A 6528-nucleotide genomic window follows, 5' to 3' on the forward strand; every position below is an offset into this window, starting at 1 on the left:
CTCTTTTTCAGCCCCTCTGTTTCTCGCACTCTGTTTCAGCCCCTCTGATTCTTGCCCTCTGTTTCAGCCCCTCAGTTTCTTGCCCTCTGTTTCAGACCCTCTGTTTCAGCCGCTCTGTTTCAGCCCCTCTGTTTCGCGCCGTCTGTTTCAGCCCCTCTGTTTCTCGCGCTCTGTTTCAGCCCCTCTGTCTCTCGCCCTCTGTTTCAGCCCCTCTATTTCTCGCCCTCTGTTTCAGCCCCTCTGTTTCAGCCCCACTGTTTCAGCCCCTCTGTTTTAGCCCCTCTGTTTCTCGCCCTCTGTTTCAGCCCCTCTGTTTCTCGCCCTCTGTTTCAGCCCCTCTGTTTCAGTCCCTCTGTTTCTCGCCCTCTGTTTCTCGCCCTCCGTTTCAGCGCCTCTGTTTCTCGCCCTCTGTTTCAGCCCCTCTGTTTCTCGCATCTCTGATTCAGCCCCTCTGTTTCTTGCCCTCTGTTTCAGCCCCTCTGTTTCTCGCCCTATGTTTCAGCCTCTCTGTTTCTCGCCCTCTGTTTCAGCCCCTCTGTTTCAGTCCCCCTGTTTCAGCCCCTCTGTTTCTCGCCCTCTGTTTCAGCCCCTCTTTTTCTCGCCCTCTGTTTCAGCCCCTCTGTTTCTCGCACTCTGTGTCAGCCCCTCTGATTCAGCCCCTCTGTTGCAGCCCCTCTGTTTCAGCCCCTTTGTTTCAGCCCCTCTATTTCAGCCCCTCTGTTTCAGCCCCTCTGTTTCATCCCATCTGTTTCTCGCCCTCTGTTTCTCACCCTCTGTTTCTCGCCCATCTGTTTCAACCCCTCTGTTTTTTGCCCTCTTTTTCAGCCCCTCTGTTTCTCGCCCTCTGTTTCTCACCCTCTGTTTCTCGCCCTCTGTTTCAGCCCCTCTGTTTTTTGCCCTCTGTTTCAGCCCGTCTGTTTCAGCCCCTCTGTTTCAGCCCCTCTGTTTCTCGCCCTCTGTTTCAGCCCATCTGTTTCTCGCCCTCTGTTTCAGCCCCTCTGTTTCTCGCCCTCTGTTTCAACCTCTCTGTTTCTCGCCCTCTGTTTCAGCCACTCTGTTTCAGCCCCGCTGTTTCAGCCCCTCTGTTTCTCGCCCTCTGTTTCAGCCCCTCTGTTTCTCGCCCTCTGTTTCAGCCCCTCTGATTCAGCCCCTCTGTTTCAGCCCCTCTGATTCAGCCCCTCTGTTTCAGCCCCTCTGTTTCAGCCCCTCTGTTTCATCCCCTCTGTTTCTCGCCCTCTGTTTCAGCCCCTCTGTTTTTCGCCCTCTGTTTCAGCCCCTCTGTTTCTCGCCCTCTGTTTCAGGCTCTCTGATTCAGCCCCTCTGTTTCAGCCCCTCTGAATCAGCCCCTCTGATTCAGCCCCTCTGTTTCAGCCCCTCTGTTTCAGCCCCTCTGTTTCTCGCCCTCTGTTTCAGCCCCTCTGTTTCAGCCCCTCTGTTTCAGCCCCTCTGTTTCTCGCCTTCTGTTTCAGCCCCTCTGTTTCTCGCCCTCTGTTTCAGCCCCACAGTTTCTCGCCCTCTGTTTCAGCCCCTCTGTTTCAGCCCCTCTGTTTCAGCCCCTCTGTTTCTCGCCATGTTTCAGCGACTCTGTTTCTCGCCCTCTGTTTCAGCCCCTCTGTTTCTCACCCTCTGTATCAGCCGCTTTGTTTCAGCCCCTCTGCTTCAGCCCCTCTGTTTCAGCCTCTCTGTTTCTCGCCCTCTGTTTCTCGCCCTCTGTTTCAGCCCCTCTGTTTCTCGGCCTCTGTTTCAGCCCCTCTGTTTCAGCCCCTCTGTTTCAGCCCCTCTGTTTCTCGCCCTCTGTTTCAGCCCCTCTGTTTCTCGCCCTCTGTTTCAGTCTTTCTGTTTCTCGCCCTCTGTTTCAGCCCCTCTGATTCAGCCCCTCTGTTTCAGCCCCTCTTTTTCAGCCCCTCTGTTTCTCGCACTCTGTTTCAGCCCCTCTGATTCTTGCCCTCTGTTTCAGCCCCTCAGTTTCTTGCCCTCTGTTTCAGACCCTCTGTTTCAGCCGCTCTGTTTCAGCCCCTCTGTTTCGCGCCGTCTGTTTCAGCCCCTCTGTTTCTCGCGCTCTGTTTCAGCCCCTCTGTCTCTCGCCCTCTGTTTCAGCCCCTCTATTTCTCGCCCTCTGTTTCAGCCCCTCTGTTTCAGCCCCACTGTTTCAGCCCCTCTGTTTTAGCCCCTCTGTTTCTCGCCCTCTGTTTCAGCCCCTCTGTTTCTCGCCCTCTGTTTCAGCCCCTCTGTTTCAGTCCCTCTGTTTCTCGCCCTCTGTTTCTCGCCCTCCGTTTCAGCGCCTCTGTTTCTCGCCCTCTGTTTCAGCCCCTCTGTTTCTCGCATCTCTGATTCAGCCCCTCTGTTTCTTGCCCTCTGTTTCAGCCCCTCTGTTTCTCGCCCTATGTTTCAGCCTCTCTGTTTCTCGCCCTCTGTTTCAGCCCCTCTGTTTCAGTCCCCCTGTTTCAGCCCCTCTGTTTCTCGCCCTCTGTTTCAGCCCCTCTTTTTCTCGCCCTCTGTTTCAGCCCCTCTGTTTCTCGCACTCTGTGTCAGCCCCTCTGATTCAGCCCCTCTGTTGCAGCCCCTCTGTTTCAGCCCCTTTGTTTCAGCCCCTCTATTTCAGCCCCTCTGTTTCAGCCCCTCTGTTTCATCCCATCTGTTTCTCGCCCTCTGTTTCTCACCCTCTGTTTCTCGCCCATCTGTTTCAACCCCTCTGTTTTTTGCCCTCTTTTTCAGCCCCTCTGTTTCTCGCCCTCTGTTTCTCACCCTCTGTTTCTCGCCCTCTGTTTCAGCCCCTCTGTTTTTTGCCCTCTGTTTCAGCCCGTCTGTTTCAGCCCCTCTGTTTCAGCCCCTCTGTTTCTCGCCCTCTGTTTCAGCCCATCTGTTTCTCGCCCTCTGTTTCAGCCCCTCTGTTTCTCGCCCTCTGTTTCAACCTCTCTGTTTCTCGCCCTCTGTTTCAGCCACTCTGTTTCAGCCCCGCTGTTTCAGCCCCTCTGTTTCTCGCCCTCTGTTTCAGCCCCTCTGTTTCTCGCCCTCTGTTTCAGCCCCTCTGATTCAGCCCCTCTGTTTCAGCCCCTCTGATTCAGCCCCTCTGTTTCAGCCCCTCTGTTTCAGCCCCTCTGTTTCATCCCCTCTGTTTCTCGCCCTCTGTTTCAGCCCCTCTGTTTTTCGCCCTCTGTTTCAGCCCCTCTGTTTCTCGCCCTCTGTTTCAGGCTCTCTGATTCAGCCCCTCTGTTTCAGCCCCTCTGAATCAGCCCCTCTGATTCAGCCCCTCTGTTTCAGCCCCTCTGTTTCAGCCCCTCTGTTTCTCGCCCTCTGTTTCAGCCCCTCTGTTTCAGCCCCTCTGTTTCAGCCCCTCTGTTTCTCGCCTTCTGTTTCAGCCCCTCTGTTTCTCGCCCTCTGTTTCAGCCCCACAGTTTCTCGCCCTCTGTTTCAGCCCCTCTGTTTCAGCCCCTCTGTTTCAGCCCCTCTGTTTCTCGCCATGTTTCAGCGACTCTGTTTCTCGCCCTCTGTTTCAGCCCCTCTGTTTCTCACCCTCTGTATCAGCCGCTTTGTTTCAGCCCCTCTGCTTCAGCCCCTCTGTTTCAGCCTCTCTGTTTCTCGCCCTCTGTTTCTCGCCCTCTGTTTCAGCCCCTCTGTTTCTCGGCCTCTGTTTCAGCCCCTCTGTTTCAGCCCCTCTGTTTCAGCCCCTCTGTTTCTCGCCCTCTGTTTCAGCCCCTCTGTTTCTCGCCCTCTGTTTCAGCCCCTCTGTTTCTCGCCCTGTGTTTCAGCCCCTCTGTTTCTCGCCCTCTGTTTCAGGCTCTCTGATTCAGCCCCTCTGTTTCAGCCCCTCTGTTTCAGCCCCTCTGTTTCTCGCCATGTTTCAGCGACTCTGTTTCTCGCCCTCTGTTTCAGCCCCTCTGTTTCTCACTCTCTGTATCAGCCGCTTTGTTTCAGCCCCTCTGTTTCAGCCTCTCTGTTTCTCGCCCTCTGTTTCTCGCCCTCTGTTTCAGCCCCTCTGTTTCTCGCCCTCTGTTTCAGCCCCTCTGTTTCAGCTCCTCTGATTCAGCCCCTCTGATTCAGCCCCTCTGTTTCTCGCCCTCTGTTTCAGCCCCTCTATTTCAGCCCTTCTGTTTCAGCCACTCAATTTCAGCCCCTCTGTTTCTTGCCCTCTGTTTCAGCCCCTCTGTTTCTCGCCCTCTGTTTCAGCCCCTCTGTTTCTCGCCGTCTGTTTCAGTCCCTCTGTTTCGCGCTCTCTGTTTCAGCCCCTCTGTTTCAGCTCCTCTGTTTCTCGCCCTCTGTTTCTGCACGTCTGTTTCTCGCCCTCTGTTTCAGCCACTCTGTTTCTCGCCCTCTGTTTCAGCCCCTCTGATTCAGCCCCTCTGTTTCAGCCCCTCTGAATCAGCCCCTCTGATTCAGCCCCTCTGTTTCAGCCCCTCTGTTTCTCGCCCTCTGTTTAATCCCCTCTGTTTCTCACCATCTGTTTCAGCCCCTCTGTTTCAGCCCCTCTGTTTCTCGCCCTCTGTTTCAGTCTTTCTGTTTCTCGCCCTCTGTTTCAGCCCCTCTGATTCAGCCCCTCTGTTTCTCGCACTCTGTTTCAGCCCCTCTGATTCTCGCCCTTTGTTTCAGCCCCTCTGTTTCTCGCCCTCTGTTTCAGCCCCTCTGTTTCAGCTCCTCTGATTCAGCCCCTCTGATTCAGCCCCTCTGTTTCTCGCCCTCTGTTTCAGCCCCTCTGTTTCAGCCCTTCTGTTTCAGCCACTCAGTTTCAGCCCCTCTGTTTCTTGCCCTCTGTTTCAGCACCTCTGTTTCTCGCCCTCTGTTTCAGCCCCTCTGTTTCTCGCTGTCTGTTTCAGCCCCTCTGTTTCTCGCCCTCTGTTTCAGTCCCTCTGTTTCGCGCTCTCTGTTTCAGCCCCTCTGTTTCAGCCCCTCTGTTTCTCGCCCTCTGTTTCTGCCCGTCTGTTTCTCGCCCTCTGTTTCAGCCCCTCTGATTCAGCCCCTCTGTTTCTCGCACTCTGTTTCAGCCCCTCTGATTCTCGCCCTCTGTTTCAGCCCCTCAGTTTCTTGCCCTCTGTTTCAGCCCCTCTGTTTCAGCCCCTCTGTTTCTCACCCTCTGTTTCTCGCCCTCTGTTTCAGCCCCTCTGTTTTTTGCCCTCTGTTTCAGCCCCTCTGTTTCTCGCCCTATGTTTCTCACCCTCTGTTTCTCGCCCTCTGTTTCAGCCCCTCTGTTTTTTGCCCTCTGTTTCAGCCCGTCTGTTTCAGCCCCTCTGTTTCAGCCCCTCTGTTTCTCGCCCTCTGTTTCAGCCCCTCTGTTTCTCGCCCTCTGTTTCAACCTCTCTGTTTCAACCTCTCTCTTTCTCGCCCTCTGTTTCAGCCACTCTGTTTCAGCCCCTCTGTTTCAGCCCCTTTGTTTCTCGCCCTCTGTTTCAGCCCCTCTGTTTCTCGCCCTCTGTTTCAGCCCCTCTGTTTCTCGCCCTCTGTTTCAGCCCCTCTGATTCAGCCCCTCTGTTTCAGCCCCTCTGATTCAGCCCCTCTGTTTCAGCCCCTCTGTTTCTCGCCCTCTGTTTCAGCCCCTCTGTTTTTCGCCCTCTGTTTCAGCCCCTCTGTTTCTCGCCCTCTGTTTCAGGCTCTCTGATTCAGCCCCTCTGTTTCAGCCGCTCTGAATCAGCCCCTCTGATTCAGCCCCTCTGTTTCAGCCCCTCTGAATCAGCCCCTCTGATTCAGCCCCTCTGTTTCAGCCCCTCTGATTCAGCCCCTCTGTTTCTCGCCCTCTGTTTGAGCCTCTCTGTTTCTCGCCCTCTGTTTCAGCCCCTCTGTTTCAGCCCCTCTGTTTCTCGCCCTCTTTTTCAGCCCCTCTGTTTCTCGCCCTCTTTTTCAGCCCCTCTGTTTCTCGCCCTCTGTTTCAGCCCCTCTGTTTCTCGCCCTCTGTTTCAGCCCCTCTGTTTCAGCCCCTCTCTTTCAGCCCCTCTGTTTCAGCCCCTCTCTTTCTCGCCATGTTTCAGCGACTCTGTTTCTCACCCTCTGTTTCAGCCCCTCTGTTTCTCTCTCTCTGTATCAGCCGCTTTGTTTCAGCCCCTCTGTTTCAGCCCCTCTGTTTCAGCTCCTCTGATTCAGCCCCTCTGATTCAGCCCCTCTGTTTCTCGCCCTCTGTTTCAGCCCCTCTATTTCAGCCCTTCTGTTTCAGCCACTCAATTTCAGCCCCTCTGTTTCTTGCCCTCTGTTTCAGCCCCTCTGTTTCTCGCCCTCTGTTTCAGCCCCTCTGTTTCTCGCCGTCTGTTTCAGCCCCTCTGTTTCTCGCCCTCTGTTTCAGTCCCTCTGTTTCGCGCTCTCTCTTTCAGCCACTCTGTTTCAGCCCCTCTGTTTCTCGCCCTCTGTTTCTGCACGTCTGTTTCTCGCCCTCTGTTTCAGCCACTCTGTTTCTCGTCGTCTGTTTCAGCCCCTCTGATTCAGCCCCTCTGTTTTAGCCCCTCTGAATCAGCCCCTCTGTTTCTCACCATCTGTTTCAGCCCCTCTGTTTCAGCCCCTCTGTTTCTCGCCCTCTGTTTCAGTCTTTCTGTTTCTCGCCCCCTGTTT

This window comes from Chiloscyllium punctatum, unplaced genomic scaffold (genome assembly GCF_047496795.1).
Source record: "Chiloscyllium punctatum isolate Juve2018m unplaced genomic scaffold, sChiPun1.3 scaffold_63, whole genome shotgun sequence".
Lineage (NCBI taxonomy): Eukaryota > Metazoa > Chordata > Chondrichthyes > Orectolobiformes > Hemiscylliidae > Chiloscyllium > Chiloscyllium punctatum.